Raw genomic sequence first — 25,798 nt, forward strand, 5'->3', positions numbered from 1 at the left:
AGAGAGAGGCAGAAAGAGAGAGAGACCGAAAGTGAAAGAGAAAGAGAGACAGAAAGAGAGAGAGAGAGAGACAGAAAGAGAGAGAGAGACAGAAAGAGAGACAGAAAGAGGGGGACAGAAACAAAAAGAGAGGGACAGAAACAGAAAGAGAGTCAGAAAGAGAGACAGAAAGAGAGAGACAGAGAGACAGAGAGAGAGACAGAAAGAGAGGGACAGAAACAGAAAGAGGGACAGAAAGAGAGAGACAGAGAGACAGAGAGAGAGACAGAGAGAGAGACAGAGAGAGAGACAGAGAGAGAGGGACAGAAACAGAAATAGGGACAGAAAGAGAGACAGAGAGAGACAGAGAGAGACAGAGAGAGAGAAAGAGGGGATGGGGAGAGAGTGGGGGGCAAGGGAGAGAGTGGGGGCGAGGGAGAGAGAGGGAGGGAGGCGAGAGGGAGAGGGAGGGGGGAGGGAGAGAGCGGGAGGGGGGAGGGAGTGAGGGGGAGGGGGGAGGGGGAGAGAGGGAGGGGGGAGGGAGAGAGAGGGAGGGGGAGGGAGAGAGAGAGAAGGGGTGAGAGAGAGAGAATGGGGGAGGGAGAGAGAGCGATGGGAGAGAGAGATGGGAGGAGAGGGAGAGGAGGAGAGGGAGAGGAGGAGAGAGAGAGGAGGGGAAGAGAGATGGGGGAAGAAAGATGGGGGGAAGAGAGATGGGGGGGAAGAGAGGGTGGGGGGAGAGAGAGAGGGTGGGTGGAGAGAGAGAGAGAGGGCGGGGAGATGGGGAGTTGGAGGAGACAGGAGGGGGGAGATGGGGATGGGGAGGGGGAGGAGATGGGAGGAGGGGGGGAGACGGGGAGACGAGGAGGGGGAGGAGATGGGGGAGGCGGGTAAGGGGGGAGGGGGAGAGGGAGAGAGAGGGGGAGAGGGAGAGAGACGGGGAGTGGGAGAGAGACAGGGTGGGGGAGAGGGAGGGAGATGGGGAGGTGGAGGGAGACTGGGAGGGGAAGAGGGAGGGGGAAGGAGGAGAGGGAGGGATGGGGAGGGAGGGAGGGGGAGGGAGAGGGATGGAGGGAGAGGGAGGGAGACGGGTAGAGGGAGAGAGAGGGAGGGAGACGGGGAGGAGGGAGATGGGGAGAAGGAGGGAGACGGGGAGATGGAGGGAGATGGGGAGAGGGAGGGAGATGGGGAGAGGGAGAGGGAGGGAGAGAGGGAGATAGACACAGAGGGGTTGGGGACTGGGAGATGGGGAGGGAGGGAGGACAGGGGGAGGGAGGGAGGACAGGGGACAGGGAGGGACAGGGTTAGAGAGAGGGGGACAGGGAGAGGGACAGAGGGGGACAGGGAGAGGGGGAGATCTGGAGGGCTGATCAGGGAGAGAGCGGGAGGGAGAGAGCAGGAGGTGGTAGAGAAGGAGAGAGCGGGAGGGAGAGAGGGAGATAGACAGAGGAGTTGGGGACAGGGGGATGGGGACAGGGGGTATGGGAGATCTGGAGGGCAGGTCAGGAAGAGAGCGGGAGGGAGAGAGCAGGCGGTGGTAGAGAGGGAGAGAGGGAGATAGACACAGAGGAGAGTGGGACAGGGAGAGATTTGGAGGGCAGGTCAGGGAGAGAGCAGATGGGAGAGAGCAGGAGGTGACAGAGAAAGAGAGAGAGGGAGAGCAGGAGGGAGAGAGCAGGAGGTGGTAGAGAGGGAGGGAGAGGAGGAGATAGACACAGAGGAGATTGGGACAGGGAGAGATTTGGAGGGCCGATCAGGGAGAGAGCAGGAGGTGGTAGAGAGTGAGAGTGAGAGAGCGGCAGGGAGAGAGCAGGAGGTGACAGAGAGTGAGAGAGGGAGGGAGAGAGCGGCATGGAGAGAGCAGGAGGTGACAGAGAGGGAGAGAGGGAGGGAGAGAGGGAGAGAGCGGCAGGGAGAGAGCAGGAGGTGACAGAGTGAGAGAGGGAGGGAGAGAGTGGCAGGGAGAGAGCAGGAGGTGACAGAGTGAGAGAGGGAGGGAGTGAGTGGCAGGGAGAGAGCAGGAGGTGATAGAGTGAGAGAGGGAGGGAGTGAGTGGCAGGGAGAGAGCAGGAGGTGACAGAGTGAGAGAGGGAGGGAGAGAGCGGCATGGAGAGAGCAGGAGGTGACAGTGAGAGAGGGAGGGAGAGAGTGGCAGGGAGAGAGCAGGAGGTGACAGAGTGAGAGAGGGAGGGAGTGAGTGGCAGGGAGAGAGCAGGAGGTGACAGAGTGAGAGAGGGAGGGAGAGAGTGGCAGGGAGAGAGCAGGAGGTGACAGAGTGAGAGAGGGAGGGAGTGAGTGGCAGGGAGAGAGCAGGAGGTGACAGAGTGAGAGAGGGAGGGAGAGAGTGGCAGGGAGAGAGCAGGAGGTGACAGAGTGAGAGAGGGAGGGAGTGAGTGGCAGGGAGAGAGCAGGAGGTGACAGAGTGAGAGAGGGAAGGAGAGAGTGGCAGGGAGAGAGCAGGAGGTGATAGAGTGAGAGAGGGAGGGAGTGAGCGGCAGGGAGAGAGCAGGAGGTGACAGAGTGAGAGAGGGAGGGAGAGAGTGGCAGGGAGAGAGCAGGAGGTGACAGAGTGAGAGAGGGAGGGAGAGAGCGGCATGGAGAGAGCAGGAGGTGACAGAGTGAGAGAGGGAGGGAGAGAGTGGCAGGGAGAGAGCAGGAGGTGACAGAGTGAGAGAGGGAGGGAGTGAGTGGCAGGGAGAGAGCAGGAGGTGACAGAGTGAGAGAGGGAGGGAGAGAGTGGCAGGGAGAGAGCAGGAGGTGACAGAGTGAGAGAGGGAGGGAGTGAGTGGCAGGGAGAGAGCAGGAGGTGATAGAGTGAGAGAGGGAGGGAGTGAGTGGCAGGGAGAGAGCAGGAGGTGACAGAGTGAGAGAGGGAGGGAGTGAGCGGCTGGGAGAGAGCAGGAGGTGACAGAGTGAGAGAGGGAGGGAGAGAGTGGCAGGGAGAGAGCAGGAGGTGACAGAGTGAGAGAGGGAGGGAGAGAGCGGCATGGAGAGAGCAGGAGGTGACAGAGTGAGAGAGGGAGGGAGAGAGTGGCAGGGAGAGAGCAGGAGGTGACAGAGTGAGAGAGGGAGGGAGAGAGCGGCATGGAGAGAGCAGGAGGTGACAGAGTGAGAGAGGGAGGGAGAGAGTGGCAGGGAGAGAGCAGGAGGTGACAGAGTGAGAGAGGGAGGGAGTGAGTGGCAGGGAGAGAGCAGGAGGTGACAGAGTGAGAGAGGGAGGGAGAGAGTGGCAGGGAGAGAGCAGGAGGTGACAGAGTGAGAGAGGAAGGGAGTGAGTGGCAGGGAGAGAGCAGGAGGTGACAGAGTGAGAGAGGGAGGGAGAGAGTGGCAGGGAGAGAGCAGGAGGTGACAGAGTGAGAGAGGGAGGGAGTGAGTGGCAGGGAGAGAGCAGGAGGTGACAGAGTGAGAGAGGGAGGGAGTGAGTGGCAGGGAGAGAGCAGGAGGTGACAGAGTGAGAGAGGGAAGGAGAGAGTGGCAGGGAGAGAGCAGGAGGTGATAGAGTGAGAGAGGGAGGGAGAGAGCGGCATGGAGAGAGCAGGAGGTGACAGAGTGAGAGAGGGAGGGAGAGAGTGGCAGGGAGAGAGCAGGAGGTGACAGAGTGAGAGAGGGAGGGAGTGAGTGGCAGGGAGAGAGCAGGAGGTGACAGAGTGAGAGAGGGAGGGAGAGAGTGGCAGGGAGAGAGCAGGAGGTGACAGAGTGAGAGAGGGAGGGAGAGAGTGGCAGGGAGAGAGCAGGAGGTGACAGAGTGAGAGAGGGAGGGAGTGAGTGGCAGGGAGAGAGCAGGAGGTGACAGAGTGAGAGAGGGAGGGAGTGAGTGGCAGGGAGAGAGCAGGAGGTGACAGAGTGAGAGAGGGAAGGAGAGAGTGGCAGGGAGAGAGCAGGAGGTGATAGAGTGAGAGAGGGAGGGAGTGAGTGGCAGGGAGAGAGCAGGAGGTGACAGAGTGAGAGAGGGAGGGAGTGAGCGGCAGGGAGAGAGCAGGAGGTGACAGAGTGAGAGAGGGAGGGAGAGAGTGGCAGGGAGAGAGCAGGAGGTGACAGAGTGAGAGAGGGAGGGAGTGAGTGGCAGGGAGAGAGCAGGAGGTGACAGAGTGAGAGGGAGGGAGTGAGCGGCAGGGAGAGAGCAGGAGGTGACAGAGTGAGAGAGGGAGGGAGAGAGTGGCAGGGAGAGAGCAGGAGGTGACAGAGTGAGAGAGGGAGGGAGAGAGTGGCAGGGAGAGAGCAGGAGGTGACAGAGTGAGAGAGGGAGGGAGAGATTGGCAGGGAGAGAGCAGGAGGTGACAGAGTGAGAGAGGGAGGGAGAGAGTGGCAGGGAGAGAGCAGGAGGTGACAGAGTGAGAGAGGGAGGGAGAGAGTGGCAGGGAGAGAGCAGGAGGTGACAGAGTGAGAGAGGGAGGGAGAGATTGGCAGGGAGAGAGCAGGAGGTGACAGAGTGAGAGAGGGAGGGAGAGAGTGGCAGGGAGAGAGCAGGAGGTGACAGAGTGAGAGAGGGAGGGAGAGAGTGGCAGGGAGAGAGCAGGAGGTGACAGAGTGAGAGAGGGAGGGAGTGAGTGGCAGGGAGAGAGCAGGAGGTGATAGAGAGGGAGGGAGAGAGCGGCATGGAGAGAGCCGGAGGTGGTAGAGAGTCAGGTTGAGGGTCTTACAGCACTGAGCCTCTGTACAGCGGAACACTAGCGTTGCCATCAGGAACGTGCTGAAGATGTTCATCCTGATGTGGGACATCGCGGACTCCGGCTCCGCCTCTGGACTCAAACCAGCGCCGGCTCCGAAAGTCCGTTACTCCCTTCAATAGCGGAGTGGAATGGGGATCCCAGAACTCTGATTGGACGGGCAAAACCCTTCCCAGCCAATCACAGAATTACCTTCCAGCCCCTGTTGTTAGGTCCCAGGAGAAGACAGAATTCTGTTGGCAATTGTCACAAGTGCCTCATTCATAAAGGAAAGCACTCCAATCTCACTCTCTACTGATCACAACCGATCAATTCCAGTACTGAGGGACTGATGCACTGTCAGAGGGTCAGTACTGAGGGAGTGCTGCACTGTCAGAGGGTCAGTACTGAGGGAGTGCTGCACTGTCAGAGGGTCAGTACTGAGGGAGTGCTGCACTGTCAGAGGGTCAGTACCGAGGGAGCGCTGCACTGTCGGAGGGTCAGTACCGAGGGAGTGCTGCACTATCAGAGGGTCAGTACCGAGGGTGCGCTGCACTGTCGGAGGGTCAGTACCGAGGGAGCGCTGCACTGTCGGAGTGTCAGTACTGAGGGAGCGCTGCACTGTTAGAGGGCCAGTACTGAGGGAGTGCTGCACTGTCGCAGGGTCAGTACTGAGGGAGCACTGCACTGTCAGAGGGTCAGTACTGAGGGAGCGCTGCACTGTCGGAGGGTCAGTACCGAGGGAGTGCTGCACTGTCAGAGGGTCAGTGCTGAAGGAGCACTGCACTGTCAGAGGGTCAGTGCCGAGGGAGTGCTGCACTGTCAGAGGGTCAGTGCTGAAGGAGCGCTGCACTGTCGGAGGGTCAGTACCGAGGGAGTGCTGCACTGTCAGAGGGTCAGTGCTGAAGGAGTGCTGCACTGTCAGAGGGTCAGTGCTGAGGGAGTGCTGCACCGTCAGAGGGTCAGTGCTGAGGGAGTGCTGCACTGTCAGAGGGTCAGTATTGTGGGAGTGCTACACTGTTGGTTGATCTTCATTTGAATTTCCCCCCCTTCTAAGGTCAGGAGTGTGAATGTTTGTTGATGGTTGTGCAATGTTGAGTATTACTTGTGAATTCGCAGATGCTGGAACATTCTGTCTCCCCAAAGCCTGCCCACCATCTACAAGGTACAAGTCAGGAGTGTGATGGATACTCCCCACTTGCCTGGGTGAGTGCAGCTCCCACAATGCTCAAGAAGCTCAACACCGTCCAGGACAAAGCAGCCCTGCTTGATTGGCACCACATCCACAAACATTCACTCCCTCCACCACTGACGCACAGTAGCAGCAGTGTGTTCCTTCGACATGAGTCACACGGAGAAGAATAGTTAACTCTTTTTTCTCTCCCCACTGATGCTGCCAGACCTCATTTTTTCCCAGCATTTTCTGTTTTTATTTCAGATTTCCAACATCTGCAGTATTTTGCTTCCATCTGCAAGATGCACTGCAGGAACTTATCAAGGCTCCTTCGACAGCACATTCCACACCTGCTAGCTCCACCACCTAGAAGGACAAGGGCAGCAGATAGATGGGAACACCACACCTGGAGGTTCCCCTCCACGTCACTCACCATCCTGACTTGGGAATATATCGGCCGTTCCTTCACTGTCGCTGGGTCAAAATCCTGGAACTCCCTCCCTAACAGCACTGTGGGTGTACCTACACCACAGGGACTGCAGCGGCTCAAGAAGGCAGCTCACCCACCACCTTCTCAAGGAGAGTGGGAGGGAGAGAGGGCAAGAGGAGAGAGAGAGGGCAAGAGGAGAGAGAGAGGGCGAGAGAGAGAGAGAGGGCGAGAGAGAGAGAGAGGGCGAGAGAGAGAGAGAGAGAGAGAGGGCGAGAGAGAGAGAGAGAGGGCGAGAGAGAGAGAGAGAGGGCGAGAGAGAGAGAGAGGGCGAGAGAGAGAGAGAGGGCGAGAGAGAGAGAGAGAGGGCGAGAGAGAGAGAGAGGGCGTGAGAGAGAGAGAGAGGGCGTGAGAGAGAGAGAGAGGGCGTGAGAGAGAGAGAGAGGGCGTGAGAGAGAGAGAGAGGGCGTGAGAGAGAGAGAGAGGGCGAGAGAGAGAGAGAGAGGGCGAGAGAGAGAGAGAGAGGGCGAGAGAGAGAGAGAGAGGGCGAGAGAGAGAGGGCGAGAGAGAGAGGGCGAGAGAGAGAGAGAGAGAGGGCGAGAGAGAGAGCGAGAGGGAGAGAGAGAGAGCGAGAGAGAGAGAGAGCGAGAGAGAGAGAGTGAGAGAGAGCGAGAGCGAGAGCGAGAGCGAGAGCGAGAGCGAGAGCGGGCGAGAGAGGGCGAGAGAGAGGGCGAGAGAGGGCGAGAGAGAGGGCGAGAGAGAGGGCGAGAGAGAGGGCGAGAGAGAGGGCGAGAGAGAGGGCGAGAGAGAGGGCGAGAGAGAGGGCGAGAGAGAGGGCGAGAGAGAGGGCGAGAGAGAGGGCGAGAGAGAGGGCGAGAGAGAGGGCGAGAGAGAGGGCGAGAGAGAGGGCGAGAGAGAGGGCGAGAGAGAGGGCGAGAGAGAGGGCGAGAGAGAAGGCGAGAGAGAGAGAGAGGGCGAGAGAGAGAGAGAGGGCGAGAGAGAGAGAGAGAGCGAGAGAGAGAGAGAGCGAGAGAGAGAGAGGGCGAGAGAGAGAGGGCGAGAGAGAGAGGTCGAGAGAGAGAGGGCGAGAGAGAGAGGGCGAGAGAGAGAGGGCGAGAGAGAGAGGGCGAGAGAGAGAGGGCGAGAGAGAGAGGGCGAGAGAGAGAGAGAGGGCGAGAGAGAGTGAGAGGAGGAGAGAGGGCGAGAGAGAGAGAGAGAGGGCGAGAGAGAGAGAGAGAGGGCGAGAGAGAGAGAGAGAGGGCGAGAGAGAGAGAGAGAGGGCGAGAGGGAGAGAGAGAGGGCGAGAGGGAGAGAGAGAGGGCGAGAGGGAGAGAGAGAGAGAGAGCGAGAGAGAGAGAGAGCGAGAGAGAGAGAGGGCGAGAGAGAGAGAGGGCGAGAGAGGGAGAGAGGGCGAGAGAGGGAGAGAGAGAGAGAGGGCGAGAGAGAGAGAGGGCGAGAGAGAGAGAGGGCGAGAGAGAGAGAGGGCGAGAGAGAGAGAGGGCGAGAGAGAGAGAGGGCGAGAGAGAGAGAGGGCGAGAGAGAGAGGGCGAGAGAGAGAGAGGGCGAGAGAGAGGGCGAGAGAGAGGGCGAGAGAGAGGGCGAGAGAGAGGGCGAGAGAGGGAGAGAGAGAGAGAAGGCGAGAGAGAGAGAGAGGGCGAGAGAGAGAGAGAGAGCGAGAGAGAGAGAGAGCGAGAGAGAGAGAGGGCGAGAGAGAGAGGGCGAGAGAGAGAGGGCGAGAGAGAGAGGTCGAGAGAGAGAGGGCGAGAGAGAGAGGGCGAGAGAGAGAGGGCGAGAGAGAGAGGGCGAGAGAGAGAGAGAGGGCGAGAGAGAGTGAGAGGAGGAGAGAGGGCGAGAGAGAGAGAGAGGGCGAGAGAGAGAGAGAGAGGGGGCGAGAGAGAGAGAGAGAGGGCGAGAGAGAGAGAGAGAGGGCGAGAGAGAGAGAGAGAGGGCGAGAGGAGAGAGAGAGAGGGCGGGAGGAGAGAGAGAGGGCGAGAGGGAGAGAGAGAGAGAGAGAGAGGGAGAGAGAGAGCGAGAGAGAGAGAGGGCGAGAGAGAGAGAGGGCGAGAGAGAGAGAGGGCGAGAGAGGGAGAGAGGGCGAGAGAGGGAGAGAGAGAGAGAGTGCGAGAGAGAGAGAGTGCGAGAGAGAGAGAGGGCGAGAGAGAGAGAGGGCGAGAGAGAGAGAGGGCGAGAGAGAGAGAGGGCGAGAGAGAGAGGTCGAGAGAGAGAGAGGGCGAGAGAGAGAGAGAGAGCGAGAGAGAGAGAGAACGAGAGGGTGAGAGAGCGAGAGAGAGGGCGAGAGAGGGAGAGAGAGGGCGAGAGAGAGGGCGAGAGAGAGGTCAAGAGAGAGAGAGGGCGAGAGAGAGAGGTCAAGAGAGAGAGAGGGCGAGAGAGAGGGCGAGAGAGAGGGCGAGAGAGAGAGGGCGAGAGAGAGAGGGCGAGAGAGAGAGGGCGAGAGAGAGAGGGCGAGAGAGAGAGGGCGAGAGAGAGAGGGCGAGAGAGAATGAGAGAGAGGAGAGAGGGCGAGAGAGAGAGAGGGCGAGAGAGAGAGGGCGAGAGAGAGAGGGCGAGAGAGAGAGAGGGCGAGAGAGAGAGAGGGCGAGAGAGAGAGAGGGCGAGAGAGAGAGAGGGCGAGAGAGAGAGAGAGAGAGAGAGTGAGAGAGGTCGAGAGAGAGAGAGGGCGAGAGAGAGAGAGGGCGAGAGAGAGAGAGAGGGCGAGAGAGAGAGAGAGAGCGAGAGAGAGAGAGAGCGAGAGAGAGAGAGAGAGAGAGGGCGAGAGAGGGCGAGAGAGAGGGCGAGAGAGAGAGGTCGAGAGAGAGAGGTCAAGAGAGAGAGAGGGCGAGAGAGAGGGCGAGAGAGAGAGGGCGAGAGAGAGAGGGCGAGAGAGAGAGAGAGGGCGAGAGAGAGTGAGAGAGAGGAGAGAGGGCGAGAGAGAGAGAGGGCGAGAGAGAGAGAGGGCGAGAGAGAGAGAGGGCGAGAGAGAGAGAGGGCGAGAGAGAGAGGGCGAGAGAGAGAGGGCGAGAGAGAGAGAGGGCGAGAGAGAGAGAGGGCGAGAGAGAGAGAGGGCGAGAGAGAGAGAGGGCGAGAGAGAGAGAGGGCGAGAGAGAGAGAGGGCGAGAGAGAGAGAGGGCGAGAGAGAGAGAGGGCGAGAGAGAGAGAGGGCGAGAGAGAGAGAGGGCGCGAGAGAGAGAGGGCGAGAGAGAGAGAGGGCGAGAGAGAGAGGGCGAGAGAGAGAGAGTGAGAGAGAGTGAGAGAGAGGAGAGAGGGCGAGAGAGAGGAGAGAGGGCGAGAGAGAGAGAGGGAGAGGGCGAGAGAGAGAGAGGAGAGAGGGCGAGAGAGAGAGAGGAGAGAGGGCGAGAGAGAGAGAGGAGAGAGGGCGAGAGAGAGAGAGGAGAGAGGACAAGAGAGAGAGGAGAGAGGACAAGAGAGAGAGGAGAGAGGACAAGAGAGAGAGGAGAGAGGACAAGAGAGAGAGGAGAGAGGACAAGAGAGAGAGGAGAGAGGACAAGAGAGAGGAGAGAGGATGAGAGAGAGAGGAGAGAGGGCAAGAGAGAGAGGAGAGGTTGAGGGAGAGAGGAGAGGGTGAGGGAGAGAGGAAAGAGAGGGGGAGGGGGGTGAGAGAGAGGAAGGGCGTGAGGGAGAGGGAGAGAGAGGGTGAGGGTGAGAGAGGGTGAGAGAGAGAGCGAGAGAGGGAGTGAGCGAGAGAGAGAGAGGGCGAGAGAGAGAGAGGGGCGAGAGAGAGAGAGGGCGAGAGAGAGAGAGGGCGAGAGAGAGAGAGGGCGAGAGAGAGAGAGGGCGAGAGAGAGAGAGGGCGAGAGAGAGAGAGGGCGAGAGAGAGAGAGGGCGAGAGAGAGGGCGAGGGAGAGGGCGAGAGAGAGAGAGGTCAAGAGAGAGAGAGGTCAAGAGAGAGAGAGGGCGAGAGAGAGGGCGAGAGAGAGGGCGAGAGAGAGAGGGCGAGAGAGAGAGGGCGAGAGAGAGAGAGAGGGCGAGAGAGAGTGAGAGAGAGGAGAGAGGGCGAGAGAGAGAGAGGGCGAGAGAGAGAGGGCGAGAGAGAGAGGGCGAGAGAGAGAGAGGGCGAGAGAGAGAGAGGGCGAGAGAGAGAGAGGGCGAGAGAGAGAGAGGGCGAGAGAGAGAGAGGGCGAGAGAGAGAGAGGGCGAGAGAGAGAGAGGGCGAGAGAGAGAGAGGGCGAGAGAGAGAGAGGGCGAGAGAGAGAGAGGGCGAGAGAGAGAGAGGGCGAGAGAGGGCGAGAGAGAGAGAGTGAGAGAGAGTGAGAGAGAGTGAGAGAGAGTGAGAGAGAGTGAGAGAGAGTGAGAGAGAGTGAGAGAGAGTGAGAGAGGGCGAGAGAGAGAGAGGGCGAGAGAGAGAGAGGGCGAGAGAGAGAGAGGGCGAGAGAGAGAGAGGAGAGAGGGCGAGAGAGAGAGAGGAGAGAGGACAAGAGAGAGAGGAGAGAGGACAAGAGAGAGAGGAGAGAGGACAAGAGAGAGAGGAGAGAGGACAAGAGAGAGAGGAGAGAGGACAAGAGAGAGAGGAGAGAGGACAAAAGAGAGAGGAGAGAGGACAAGAGAGAGAGGAGAGAGGACAAGAGAGAGGAGAGAGGATGAGAGAGAGAGGAGAGAGGGCAAGAGAGAGAGGAGAGGTTGAGGGAGAGAGGAGAGGGTGAGGGAGAGAGGAAAGGGTGGGGGAGAGAGGGGGAGGGGGGGTGAGAGAGAGGAAGGCGTGAGGGAGAGGGAGAGAGAGGGTGAGGGTGAGAGAGGGTGAGAGAGAGAGCGAGAGAGGGAGTGAGCGAGAGAGGGAGTGAGCGAGAGAGAGAGAGGGCGAGAGAGAGAGAGGGCGAGAGAGAGAGAGGGCGAGAGAGAGAGAGGGCGAGAGAGAGAGGGCGAGAGAGAGAGGGCGAGAGAGAGAGGAGGGCGAGAGAGAGAGAGGGCGAAGAGAGAGAGAGGGCGAGAGAGAGAGAGGGCGAGAGAGAGGAGGGCGAGAGAGGGAGAGGGCGAGAGAGGGAGAGGGCGAGAGAGAGAGAGGGCGAGAGAGAGAGAGGGCGAGAGAGAGAGAGGGCGAGAGAGAGAGAGGGCGAGAGAGAGAGAGGGCGAGAGAGAGAGAGAGGGCGAGAGAGGGCGAGAGAGGGCGAGAGAGAGAGAGTGAGAGAGAGTGAGAGAGAGTGAGAGAGAGTGAGAGAGAGTGAGAGAGAGTGAGAGAGAGGAGAGAGGGCGAGAGAGGGCGAGAGAGAGAGAGGGCGAGAGAGAGAGAGGAGAGAGGGCGAGAGAGAGAGGAGAGAGGACAAGAGAGAGAGGAGAGAGGACAAGAGAGAGAGGAGAGAGGACAAGAGAGAGAGGAGAGAGGACAAAAGAGAGAGGAGAGAGGACAAGAGAGAGAGGAGAGAGGACAAGAGAGAGGAGAGAGGATGAGAGAGAGAGGAGAGAGGGCAAGAGAGAGAGGAGAGGTTGAGGGAGAGAGGAGAGGGTGAGGGAGAGAGGAAAGGGTGGGGGAGAGAGGGGGAGGGGGGGTGAGAGAGAGGAAGGGCGTGAGGGAGAGGGAGAGAGAGGGTGAGGGTGAGAGAGGGTGAGAGAGAGAGCGAGAGAGGGAGTGAGCGAGAGAGAGAGAGGGCGAGAGAGAGAGAGGGCGAGAGAGAGAGAGGGCGAGAGAGAGAGAGGGCGAGAGAGAGAGAGGGCGAGAGAGAGAGGGCGAGGGAGAGGGCGAGAGAGAGAGAGGGCGAGAGAGAGGGAGGGCGAGAGAGAGGGAGGGCGAGAGAGAGGGAGGGCGAGAGAGAGAGAGGGCGAGAGAGAGAGAGGGCGAGAGAGAGAGGGCGAGAGAGAGAGGGGGAGAGAGAGAGAGAGTGAGAGAGAGGGGCGAGAGAGAGAGAGGGGCGAGAGAGAGAGAGGGGCGAGAGAGAGAGAGGGCGAGAGAGAGAGAGGGCGAGAGAGAGAGAGGGCGAGAGAGAGAGAGGGAGAGGGCGAGAGAGAGAGAGGAGAGAGGGCGAGAGAGAGAGAGGAGAGAGGGCGAGAGAGAGAGAGGAGAGAGGGCGAGAGAGAGAGAGGAGAGAGGGCGAGAGAGAGAGAGGAGAGAGGGCGAGAGAGAGAGAGGAGAGAGGGCGAGAGAGAGAGAGGAGAGAGGACAAGAGAGAGAGGAGAGAGGACAAGAGAGAGAGGAGAGAGGACAAGAGAGAGAGGAGAGAGGACAAGAGAGAGAGGAGAGAGGACAAGAGAGAGAGGAGAGAGGACAAGAGAGAGGAGAGAGGATGAGAGAGAGAGGAGAGAGGGCAAGAGAGAGAGGAGAGGTTGAGGGAGAGAGGAGAGGGTGAGGGAGAGAGGAAAGGGTGGGGGAGAGGAGGGGGAGGGGGGGTGAGAGAGAGGAAGGGCGTGAGGGAGAGGGAGAGAGAGGGTGAGGATGAGAGAGGGTGAGAGAGAGAGCGAGAGAGGGAGTGAGCGAGAGAGGGAGTGAGCGAGAGAGAGAGAGAGGGCGAGAGAGAGGGCGAGAGAGAGAGAGGGCGAGAGAGAGAGAGGGCGAGAGAGAGAGAGAGGGCGAGAGAGAGAGAGGGCGAGAGAGAGGGCGAGGGAGAGGGCGAGAGAGAGAGAGGGCGAGAGAGAGAGAGGGCGAGAGAGAGGGAGGGCGAGAGAGAGGGAGGGCGAGAGAGAGAGAGGCGAGAGAGAGAGAGGGCGAGAGAGAGAGAGGGCGAGAGAGAGAGAGGGCGAGAGAGAGAGGGCGAGAGAGCGAGGGCGAGAGAGAGAGAGAGAGAGAGTGAGAGAGAGGGCGAGAGAGAGAGAGGGCGAGAGAGAGAGAGGGCGAGAGAGAGAGAGGGCGAGAGAGAGAGAGGGCGAGAGAGGGCGAGGGCGAGAGAGGGCGAGAGAGGGCGAGGGCGAGAGAGGGCGAGAGAGGGCGAGAGAGGAGGAGAGAGGAGGAGAGAGGGCGAGAGAGGGCGAGAGAGAGGAGAGGACGAGAGAGAGAGGAGAGAGGGCGAGTGAGAGAGGAGAGGTTGAGGGAGAGAGGAGAGGGTGAGGGAGAGAGGAGAGGGTGGGGGAGAGAGGGGGAGGGGGGGGTGAGAGAGAGGAAGGGCGTGAGGGAGAGGGAGAGAGAGGGTGAGGGTGAGAGAGGGTGAGAGAGAGAGCGAGAGAGGGGGTGAGAGAGAGAGAGCGAGAGAGGGGGTGAGAGAGAGAGAGGGGGTGAGAGAGAGAGAGGGGGTGAGAGAGAGAGGGGGGTGAGAGAGCGAGAAACGGAGAGGGGGGAGAGGGGGGAGAGAGAGGGTGAGAGAGAGAGAGGGGGTGAGAGAGAGAGAGGGGGTGAGAGAGAGAGAGGGGGTGAGAGAGCGAGAAACGGAGAGGGGGGAGAGGGAAGGAGAGAGGGGGGAGAGAGAGGGGTGAGAGAGAGAGAGGGGGTGAGAGAGCGAGAGAGAGAGAGAGGGTGAGAGAGAGAGAGGGGGTGAGAGAGGGCAAGAGAGGGGGTGAGAGAGAGAGGGGGTGAGAGAGGGCAAGAGAGGGGGTGAGAGAGAGAGAGGGGGTGAGCGAGAGAGAGAGGGGGTGAGAGAGAGAGAGGGGGTGAGAGAGAGAGGGGGTGAGGAGAGAGGGGGTGAGGAGAGAGAGGGGGAGAGAGAGAGAGAGAGGGGGTGAGAGAGAGAGAGGGGGGTGAGAGAGAGAGAGGGGGGTGAGAGAGAGAGAGGGGGTGAGAGAGAGAGAGGGGCGTGAGAGAGAGAGAGGGGCGTGAGAGAGAGAGAGGGTGAGAGAGAGAGGGAAAGTGGGTGAGAGAGGGAGAATGGGTGAGAGAATGTATGTGTGCGAGAGAGAGAATGAGAGAGTGAGAGAGACCGTGTGAAAGAGAGAGTGAGTGAACGAGCGTGAGAGAGAGAGTGTCTGTGTGAGAGCGTGATTACCAGGTGAATTACTCGCTGCAGCATTCCCAGCCTCTGACCTGCTCTTGTAGCCACAGTATTTTAACGGCTTGTCTAGCTCAGTTTCTGGTCAATGGTAACCCCCCAGGATGTTGAAAGCGGTGGGGGATTCACTGATGGTGATGCCATTGAACATCAAGGGGCGATGGTTAGAATCTCTCTCCTGTTGGAGATGGTCGTGGACTGGCACTTGTGTGGCGTGAATCTGGATCTGGAGTGAGTGGAATCTGCTATATCTGCAGAATACAATAGTTATTAATGCCATTAATAACTGTGACAATACTAAAGGCCCCAGGAATAAAGCCATCAGCTCCCACATGCTGTTGGGAGCAGTCAGGTTAGGTGCCAGCATCCTGTTTCGAGAGCCACACATCCTGGGTGTGTGGGTGCCGTGACTGACTGGTGGAGGGGCCTTCATATTGTGGCACTCGAACAATCGGGAGCCCATCAATCTCGCCGGCGTTGGGGGGTGGGTGGGGGGAGGGTGTCGAGCGAGGGAGCGAGTTTCCCAGGAGGCTGGGGAGATGGGTGGGGCAGCCCTGAGCACTCTGTCCTGACCCTGACATGGTCTCGCTCCAGTGGACCTGATGGATTGCCGTGCTCCGAGAATTCACGGAGTGGGGGTGTGGGGGTGGTGGGAGGGGGTGGTGGTTGTGTTGTGGGGGGGTGGAGGGAGATTATTCACTGGAGAGGTGAGTTCACATGTAAGCACACAATTCTGACAGGGCGGTACAGGTCGATCCTGGGAGGCTGCTTTCCATCCCGCCCCCCAATGTCTGCAGACTGTAGAACTACAGGATATTGTTACAGGAGAAGGGGAGGGGGTGGTTGGCCCGAGGGTCGGGGTAGGGTGGGGGGTGGGGGTTTAATTCTGTCACTCGGAGGGTTGTGAATCTTTGGAATTCTCTATCCCAGAGGGTCCAGGCTGCTCCATCAAGGAATATATTTGAGGCTCGGATAGACAGGGAACTAAGCGATACGGTGATAGAGCGGGAGGAGGGTGGATTCAGATTGAAGACCAGCCAGGTGGTCATGTTGAATGGTGCAGCATCTTCAGGGGCCGAATGGACTCCCCTGCTCCTATTTCTTATTATGTCTGCCTGTCGCATATCAGGAAAATAGGAAAATCTCACACACGCACCCACGCTCGCCAACCCCACGCTCGCCAACCCCACGCTCGCCAACCCCACGCTCGCCAACCCCACAGGCACATACCCTGTGCCCAGGAGTTAGCAGTGAACACCTCCCTGCCCAGACTCTCTTCCCCAGTGAGTGCTAATCGGCTGGAGGCGGACTCCGCTCCTCACTCGGGAGTCAGTCTGGCCTCCGGGAGCGGCCGGCTGGCTGGCCGGCTGGCCAGCCAATCTGACTGGCCAGCAGCTCTCTGGACCCTGCAGCATCCTTCTCATTGGAGGCCTGTGCAGGGTTCATTTTCGGGCTCCACACCCTCCACCCACCCCCCAACCCCCACCCCCACCCCCCCAACAACCACCCCCCCCCACCGCGCCCCCCCCCGCCCCCCCACCCCCCACACCCCTCCAGGATTTCTCCCACCAGCCTGAAAGCTAAGGCTGGACAGGGAACAGCCTTTAAGCGGTCAATAATTGGCCACTTTGGGGCATCAATTAGGGCAAGGGTCGGGGAAGCAAGGTAGCACAGTCTGAAGGTAGTGCACAAGCATGTGCGGGGAGTGGGGGTGGGTGAGGGAAGCAGCCACACATCAGAGAAACCTTGCACAAGGTGACCATTCCTCTGCAACTGAGACAGTTCAGGCCCGGCCACATTGACAATGCATGTAGTCGGGCCTCTAGCTTATCCGCCCACTCGAGCAACGTGGAAACTTGAAGGTGCAACCAAATACTCTGGAGCTTTTCACACCTTGGGGACAGACTGCAGACTGATAAGCCTCCCAGTCAACTGCAGACCAACTGGGCGCGTTATACAATCTCCCTGCGAGAGCTGGCTGTGGTGTAGTCGCTGGCTCACAGACTCCTTGCAATGTCAGCATCCCGGTTTGGACCAGTCTCCCCCATGGTTCAAGCTAACAGCGCAGCCTTGCAGTGCAGGTGAGGAGAAGCCTGCAACCTGAGCTGAGAGCACAGCATGCAGCCCAGAGGGTGAAGCTGCCGCCAATCGGTCAGGCAGAGTGGGGCGGAGGTGGGTGGGGTTTCAGGCAGCCACGCGGCGCACTAAACTCTGGCCGTCCGAGTGGTGGCCAACACCCCCCCCCGCGGGATGGGTTAAGGGGCCTTCACACTTAATTAAGAGAGTTTCTTAGAATACCCAAGCTAACCCACGCATCTCTTGCTTTCGTCCGACAGGAGTACAACATCAGGAGCAAGGAGCCTGCTGACCTGGCTGGAGGCCCTCGTGGTTTACAGAGAATGCAGATGAAAGAGAAGGGAGTGACAGAGGCACCTGGCTGGACAGAGAGAGGAGCGGCTGGGGGTCCTGCACATGCTGCTGAAACCACGGAGAGCCGTCACTGGTCGGCACCTACCTAGACCAGGGGCTGTAGACGCCGCCTTTCATTCCTGCAGATGACTGAGAACCAGTGTCTCCAAAGGCTGCTCATGTCCAAGGAGCTGGTCGGTCACGTTTGCCACCTGCTGCAGGATTTGGTGCCATAATGGAGGGCATCCACTGCCAGGGGCTGTGCAAGTGACCGTGGAGCTCAATTTCTACCCCAGTGACTCCTTTCAGGGCTCCACAGGTGACCTCTGTGGGATATCACAAGCCTCCACCCACAAATGCATCCAGGAGGTCATGGACTCCATCTTTGCGAGGGCCACACAACTTTCTGCCTTTCACCCAGGACCAGGAAAGTCAGGATGCCAGAGCTTGGGATTGGCCCAGATGTCCGGTTTCCCAGAGGTGCCGGATGCGATTGACTGCGCTCCCCTGGTGCTGTGATCTCCATCACCGCACATGATGGACTACATCAACCGCAAGGGCTTCCACTCACCGAGTGTACAGCTGGTGTGCGTCCACCACAAACACATCGCACAGGCCTGCGCACCATTCCCAGGGAGTGTGCATGACGTCTCAGATCCCTGACAGCTTCCAGGGTCCAGAGAGGCTGCAGGGATGGCTCCTCGGGGACAAGGGCTACCCGCAGAGACCGTGGCTGATGTCACTGGTGCAGCGGCCTCAGACTGCAGCAGAGCGACAGTATAATGAGGCTCATGCTGCAGCTCGCACCTTGGTGGAGCAGAGCATCGGGATGGTGAAGATGAGGTGCCGATGTCTGGACCGGCCTGGTGGAGCCCTGCAATACAGTCCGCAGAGGGCATCACACATCTTCATCACCCGCCGTGCCCTTTACAACCTGGCGTTGCAACGGAGAGGGGAGCTGGCTGAGGAGGAGGTGGAAGAGCTGGAGATCTACTCCGATGAGTAGGATGTTGATGGGGATGAGGTTGAGGAGGTCCTGGAAGGTGAGGGTGGCCACGATGAGGCCCTCGCTCTGGCCAGGCCAAGCAGGTGCACTCGGGGGGTGGTGGGGGCCCCTCAACTGCTAGATTCGTGGAGGATGATGCCAACATGCAGTGAGGAGACACCATAGACCCCTTGCATTGTATCTATGAATGTTTAACTCCAGTCTGGCTTATGGCAGCGCCAGTACACTGCGTGTGGATGCTCCTGTCATGGAGACACAGTGGTTACATCTTCCTAACTTTCCTAACCCTGTCTTGGTGCTCCCCGGACATCCACAGCCGAGTTGGAGGCAGCCTGCTGACTGCAACACCCTGTCTGTGATTACCTTGATGGGTGTCCTCCGGAGGGCCGAGACTTGGAAGGGTCCTGGCCTGTGTTTCGCGGCCCTGCTGTGTGGCAGTGGCCCCCTCCTCGGCCTGTGGAGCTGGATCTGCAGAGGTCACAGGAAGAGGGGAGTCAGATGGGGTGTGCACCAGCTGATCCTCCTCCCTATGGGTGCTCGAGGGCCCCAGGCTGACTCCTTGAGGAGACGGGGTAGCTAGAGAGAGATCGAGTTGCCCAGCACCCCTCTCATGTACACACTGTTGGAGGCCGACAGCGATAGAGTTGAGCCCGCACAGCAGTGCAGGAGCGACACCCTGGACCAAGGTCTCCATGGCGGCCGCCATCCTGCCAGTGTTGACCTCAGTGCGTTGGCAATGCCGGCGCTAACACCTCAGCCTGAAGACGGACGTTCTCCTCCATTGTGCCTTGCAGTCTGAGCAGCCCAGCGGACATCCCTTCCTTATGTTCCCGAGCTTGCCTTTGCAGCTCCAGCAACCGTGAGATGACCGAGTCCAGAGGCTGGTCATCTGACTCGGACTCAGCAACGTTCCGGTCTCCGGCAGTCCTCCGAGTGCCGGGGAACTGGGACGTCCCTGCCTCCACCTGCTGTGGATCAGACAGTGCGATGTACTCACCAGATTGTGATCCTGAGGCTATTCTGAAGCTAGGTCCCACCGAGGTGTGTGTCTCTGCGCTGGTGGAGGGTGTGGGTGAGTGCTGTGATGGGACATCAAGGAGGCTGCCTTCAGATTCCTCTTCAGAAGTTTCTTCAGGTCTTAATTGGAGGCTCTGGGTCATGGACTCTGTCGGCTGTTTGCCAGATGTGCCTGTGAAAACAAGGGGAGATAATTAATGCACGGCAGTGACCTGTGAAAGAGGACACTTCACTCACAGCATGGTCGTCTGATGGATGTTGCACTGCTGGATCCTCACTTGGTAGAGCAGCGACGACCTCACTGTCAGCACAGGACCGGTCCAGATCCTCGCCGCCCAGCTGGATGGCTCTGTTTTCAAAGCCCGTGAGGACCTTGATTTTGGACATTCCTCCACCGGTCAGCGACCTCTCCCTCTTGTTGTGAGCCAGCCTGTCCTACATGAATAGAGATGGAGAGAGTGTAAGCAGGATGCCAGTCAGGCCAGATGATAAGTGTGCCTGGCCTGTGTGGGTGGTGAGTGGTCCCATGGACGAGGTGAGGACAATGACGGTGGGTGTGAGAGGGTAAGTGGTGATGTCCCTTGCAGTGGCAGTGAGTGAGGGCCCTGTGGATGTGCGATGGGTTTGTGAGTGTGAGAGTTGGGAGTGATGGGAAGAGTGATGGGAAGAGTGATGGGAAGAGTGATGGGAAGAGTGACTTACCCTGGCGGAGTGGAGGAGATCATTCATCCTCTTGCGGCACTGGGTAGCTGTCCTCTTTTGCAAGGCGTTGGCGCTGACCACCGCCCCCCCTCCTGGATTGGTGGCCTTGCTTCCTGGTCTTTGTCCAGAGTGCGGGTAGAGGGCTTCCCGATGCGCCTCTGCTGTGTCCAGTAGGAGCTCAAGGGAGGAATCACTCAATTTGGGAGCAGCATGTTTCTTCCCTTTGGCAGCCATGACTTTCCAGCAACTTCCGATGCCTCAGAGAGAGAGGAAGATAGAGAGAGATAGAGAAGAGAGAGCTCTGTGCAGGAGCAGCCTTTAAACAGGGCGCCTGGATTAATGAAGGGCTGAGGTGATGGTGGACCGGGTGAATCAGCAGCTATGCTGCCAGCGGCCCAGTGTGTTTCCTGGGAACACATTATGAATGAGGTGGGATTGGGACGATACAACGTGATGTTCCGTCATTGCAGCCAACAGGTAAAGCACCATTTCTCCCATCCATTACTGCACTTAGTGTGAACTCTGGACAATTCCACCCCCAGACTCTCACTCACACTCACCCCACACAGCCTCACACTCCCCCCACACAGCCTCACACTCCCCCCACACACACCCCACACAGCCTCACACTCACCCCACACACACCCCACACAGCCTCACACAGCCTCACACTCCCCCCACACACACACACCACATAGCCTCACACTCACCCCACACAGCCTCACACTCACCCCACACAGCCTCACACAGACTCACACTCCCCCCACACAGCCTCACACAGACTCACACTCCCCCCACACACACCCCACACAGCCTCACACACACCCCACACACACCCCACACAGCCTCACACTCACCCCACACACACCCCACTCAGCCTCACACTCACCCCACACAGCCTCACACTCCCCCCACACAGCCTCACACTCCCCCCACACAGCCTCACACTCCCCCCACACACACCCCACACAGCCTCACACTCACCCCACACACACCCCACACAGCCTCACACAGCCTCACACTCCCCCCACACACACACACCACATAGCCTCACACTCACCCCACACAGCCTCACACTCACCCCACACAGCCTCACACTCACCCCACACAGCCTCACACAGACTCACACTCCCCCCACACAGCCTCACACAGACTCACACTCCCCCCACACACACCCCACACAGCCTCACACACACCCCACACAGCCTCACACACACCCCACACAGCCTCACACTCACCCCACACACACCCCACTCAGCCTCACACTCACCCCACACAGCCTCACACTCACCCCACACAGCCTCACACTCCCCCCACACAGCCTCACACTCCCCCCACACAGCCTCACACTCACCGCACACACACCCCACACAGCCTCACACTCACCCCACACAGCCTCACACTCACCCCCACACAGCCTCACACTCACCCCACACAGCCTCACACTCACCCCACACAGCCTCACACTCACCCCACACAGCCTCACACACAAACCACACAGCCTCACACTCACCCCACACAGACTCTCACTCCCCCCCACACAGCCTCACACTCCCCCCACATACACCCCACACAGCCTCACACACACCCCACACAGCCTCACACTCACCCCACACACACCCCACACAGCCTCACACTCACCCCACACACACCCCACACAGCCTCACACTCACACCACACAGCCTCACACTCCCCCCACACAGCCTCACACTCCCCCCACACAGCCTCACACTCCCCCCAAACAGCCTCACACAGCCTCACACTCCCCCCACACACACCCCACACAGCCTCACACTCACCCCACACACACCCCACACAGACTCACACTCACCCCACACAGCCTCACACTACCCCCACACAGCCTCACACACACCCCACACAGCCTCACACACACCCCACACAGCCTCACACACACCCCGCACAGCCTCACACTCACCCCGCACAGCCTCACACAGCCTCACACACACCCCACACAGGCTCACACTCCCCCCACACACAACCCACACAGCCTCACACACACCCCACACAGCCTCACACTCACCCCACACAGCCTCACACACACCCCACACACACCCCACACAGCCTCACACATACCCCACACAGCCTCACACACACAGCCACACAGTCTCACACTCACCCCACACAGCCTCACACTCACCCCACACAGCCTCACACTCACAGACACAGCCTCACCCTCACACACCCCACACAGCCTCATACACACCCCACACAGCCTCACACACACACACCCCACACAGTCTCAAACTCCCCCCACACAGCCTCACACTCACCCCACACAGCCTCACACTCACAGACACAGCCTCACACTCACACACCCCACACAGCCTCACACTCACCCCACACACACCCCACACATCCTCACACTCACCCCACACACACCCCACACAGACTCACACTCACACACCCCACACAGTCTCACACTCCCCCCACACAGCCTCACACTCCCCCCACACAGCCTCACACTCCCCCCACACAGCCTCACACTCCCCCCACACAGCCTCACACTCACCGCACACACACCCCACACAGCCTCACACTCACCCCACACAGCCTCACACTCACCCCACACAGCCTCACACTCACCCCACACAGCCTCACACTCACCCCACACAGCCTCACACACAAACCACACAGCCTCACACTCACCCCACACAGACTCTCACTCCCCCCACACAGCCTCACACTCCCCCCACATACACCCCACACAGCCTCACACACACCCCACACAGCCTCACACTCACCCCACACACACCCCACACAGCCTCACACTCACCCCACACACACCCCACACAGCCTCACACTCACACCACACAGCCTCACACTCCCCCCACACAGCCTCACACTCCCCCCACACAGCCTCACACTCCCCCCACACAGCCTCACACAGCCTCACACTCCCCCCACACACACCCCACACAGCCTCACACTCACCCCACACACACCCCACACAGACTCACACTCACCCCACACAGCCTCACACTACCCCCACACAGCCTCACACACACCCACACAGCCTCACACACACCCCACACAGCCTCACACACACCCCGCACAGCCTCACACTCACCCCGCACAGCCTCACACAGCCTCACACACACCCACACAGGCTCACACTCCCCCACACACAACCCACACAGCCTCACACACACCCCACACAGCCTCACACTCACCCCACACAGCCTCACACACACCCCACACACACCCCACACAGCCTCACACATACCCCACACAGCCTCACCACACAGCCACACAGTCTCACACTCACCCCACACAGCCTCACACTCACCCCACACAGCCTCACACTCACAGACACAGCCTCACCCTCACACACCCCACACAGCCTCATACACACCCCACACAGCCTCACACACACACACCCCACACAGTCTCAAACTCCCCCCACACAGCCTCACACTCACCCCACACAGCCTCACACTCACAGACACAGCCTCACACTCACACACCCCACACAGCCTCACACTCACCCCACACACACCCCACACAGCCTCACACTCACCCCACACACACCCCACACAGACTCACACTCACACACCCCACACAGTCTCACACTCCCCCCACACAGCCTCACACTCCCCCCACACAGCCTCACACTCCCCCCACACAGCCTCACACTCACCACACACACACCCCACAGACTCACACTCACCCCACACAGACTCACACTGACCCCACACAGCCTCACACACACCCCACTCAGACTCACACTCACCCCACTCAGCCTCACACACACACCACACAGCCTCACACACACCCCACACAGCCTCACAAACACCCCACACTAACCCCACACAGCCTCACACACACCCCACACAGCCTCACACACACCCCACACTAACCCAACACAGCCTCACACACACCCCACACTAACTCCAATCAGTCTCACACACACCCCACACAGCCTCACACAGACCCCACACAGCCTCACACTCACACACACAGTCTCACACACAGCCCACACAGCCTCACACTCCCCCCACACAGCCTCACACTCACACACACCCAACACAGCCTCAAACTCACTCCACACAGACTCACACTCACCCCACACAGCCTCACAATCACACACACCCCACACAGCATCACACACACACACCCCACACAGCCTCACACTCACACACACCCCACAGAGCCTCACACTCACCCCACACAGCCTCACACTCACACTCAATCCACACAGCCTCACACACACCCCACACAGCCTCACACTCACACACACCCCACACAGCCTCACACTCACACACACCCCACACAGCCTCACACACACAAACACCCCACACAGCCTCACACTCACACACATCCCACATAGCCTCACACTCACACACACCACACACAGCCTCACACTCACACACACCCCACACAGCCTCACAATCCCCCCACACAGCCTCACACACACACTCACCACCAGATTCTCACACACACCCCACACACCCTCACACTCACTCCACACAGCCTCACACTCACTCCACACAGCCTCACACTCACACACACCCCACACAGCCTCACACTCACCACACACAGCATCACACTCACCCCACACAGCCTCACACTCACACACACCGCACACAGCCTCACACTCACACACACCGCACACTCACACACACCTCACATAGCCTCACACTCACACACACCCCACACAGCCTCACACTCACACACACCCCACATAGCCTCACACTCCCCCCACACAGCCTCACAATCCCCCCACACAGACTCACACTCCCCCCACACATCCTCACACTCACACACACCCCACACAGCCTCACACTCAAACACACACCACACAGCCTCACACTCACACACACCCCACACAGCCTCACAATCACACACACCCCACATAGCCTCACACTCCCCCCACACAGCCTCACACTCCCCCCACACAGCCTCACACACACACTCACCCCCAGATTCTCACACACACCCCACACATTCTCACACTCACTCCACATAGCCTCGCACTCACTCCACACAGCCTCACACTCACACTCACCCCACACAGCCTCACACTCACGCACACCCCACAAAGCCTCACAGTCACACACACCCCACACAGACTCAAACTCACCCCACAGAGCATCACACTCACACTCACCGAACACAGACTCACACTCACAAACACCCCACACAGCCTCACACTCACAAACACCCCACACAGCCTCACACTCACACAGACCCCACATAACCTCACACTCACACACACCCCACACAGCCTCACACTCACACGCGCCCCACACAGCCTCACACTCACACACGCCCCACATAGCCTCACACTCACACACACCCCACACAGTATCACACTCACACAAACCCCACATAGCCTCACACTCACACACACCCCACACAGACTCACACTCGCACACACACACCACACAGCCTCACACTCACACACAAACACCCCACATAGCATCACACTCACCCCACACAGCCTCACACTCACACTCAATACACACAGCCTGACACTCTCACACATCCCACATAGCCTCACACTCACACATATCCCACATAGCTTCACACTCACACGCACCCAACATAGCCTCACACTCACACACACCCCACACAGCCTCACACTCACACACACACACACCCCACATAGCCTCACACTCACCCCACACAGCCTCACACTCACAATCAATCCACACAGTCTCACACTCACACACACCCCACACAGCCTCACACTCACACACATCCCACACAGCCTCACACTCACACACATCCCACACAGCCTCACACTCACACACACACACCCCACATAGCCTCAGACTCAACCCACACAGCCTCACGCTCACACTCAATCCACACAGCCTCACACTCACACATACCCCACACAGACTCACACTCACACACACCCCACACAGCCTCACACTCACACAAACCCCACACAGCCTCACACTCACCTCACACCCCACACAGCCTCACACTCACCTCACACCCCACACAGCCTCACACTCACAAACACCCCACACAGCCTCACACTCACACACACCCCACATAGCCTCACACTCACCCCACACAGACTCACACTCACACACACACAGCCTCGCACTCACACTCAATCCACACAGCCTCACACTCAAAGAAACACACCCCACATAGCCTCACACTCACCCCACACAGCCTCACACTCACACTCAATCCACACAGCCTCACACTCACACACACCCCACACAGCCTCACACTCACACACACCCCACACAGCCTCACACTCACACTCAAACCACACAGCCTCACACTCACACTCAACCCACACGGCCTCAGACTCACACACACCCCACACAGCCTCACACTCACAAACACCCCACACAGCCTCACACTCACACACACCCCACACAGCCTCACACTCACCTCAAACCCCACACAGGCTCACACTCACAAAAACCCCACACAGCCTCACAATCACACAAACCCCACATAGCCTCACACTCAATCCACACAGCCTCACACTCACACACAGCCCACACAGCCTCACACTCACACTCAAACCACACAGCCTCACACTCACACTCAACCCACAAAGCCTCACACTCACACACACCCCACACAGCC

Source organism: Carcharodon carcharias, chromosome 24, assembly GCF_017639515.1.
Source record: "Carcharodon carcharias isolate sCarCar2 chromosome 24, sCarCar2.pri, whole genome shotgun sequence".
Lineage (NCBI taxonomy): Eukaryota > Metazoa > Chordata > Chondrichthyes > Lamniformes > Lamnidae > Carcharodon > Carcharodon carcharias.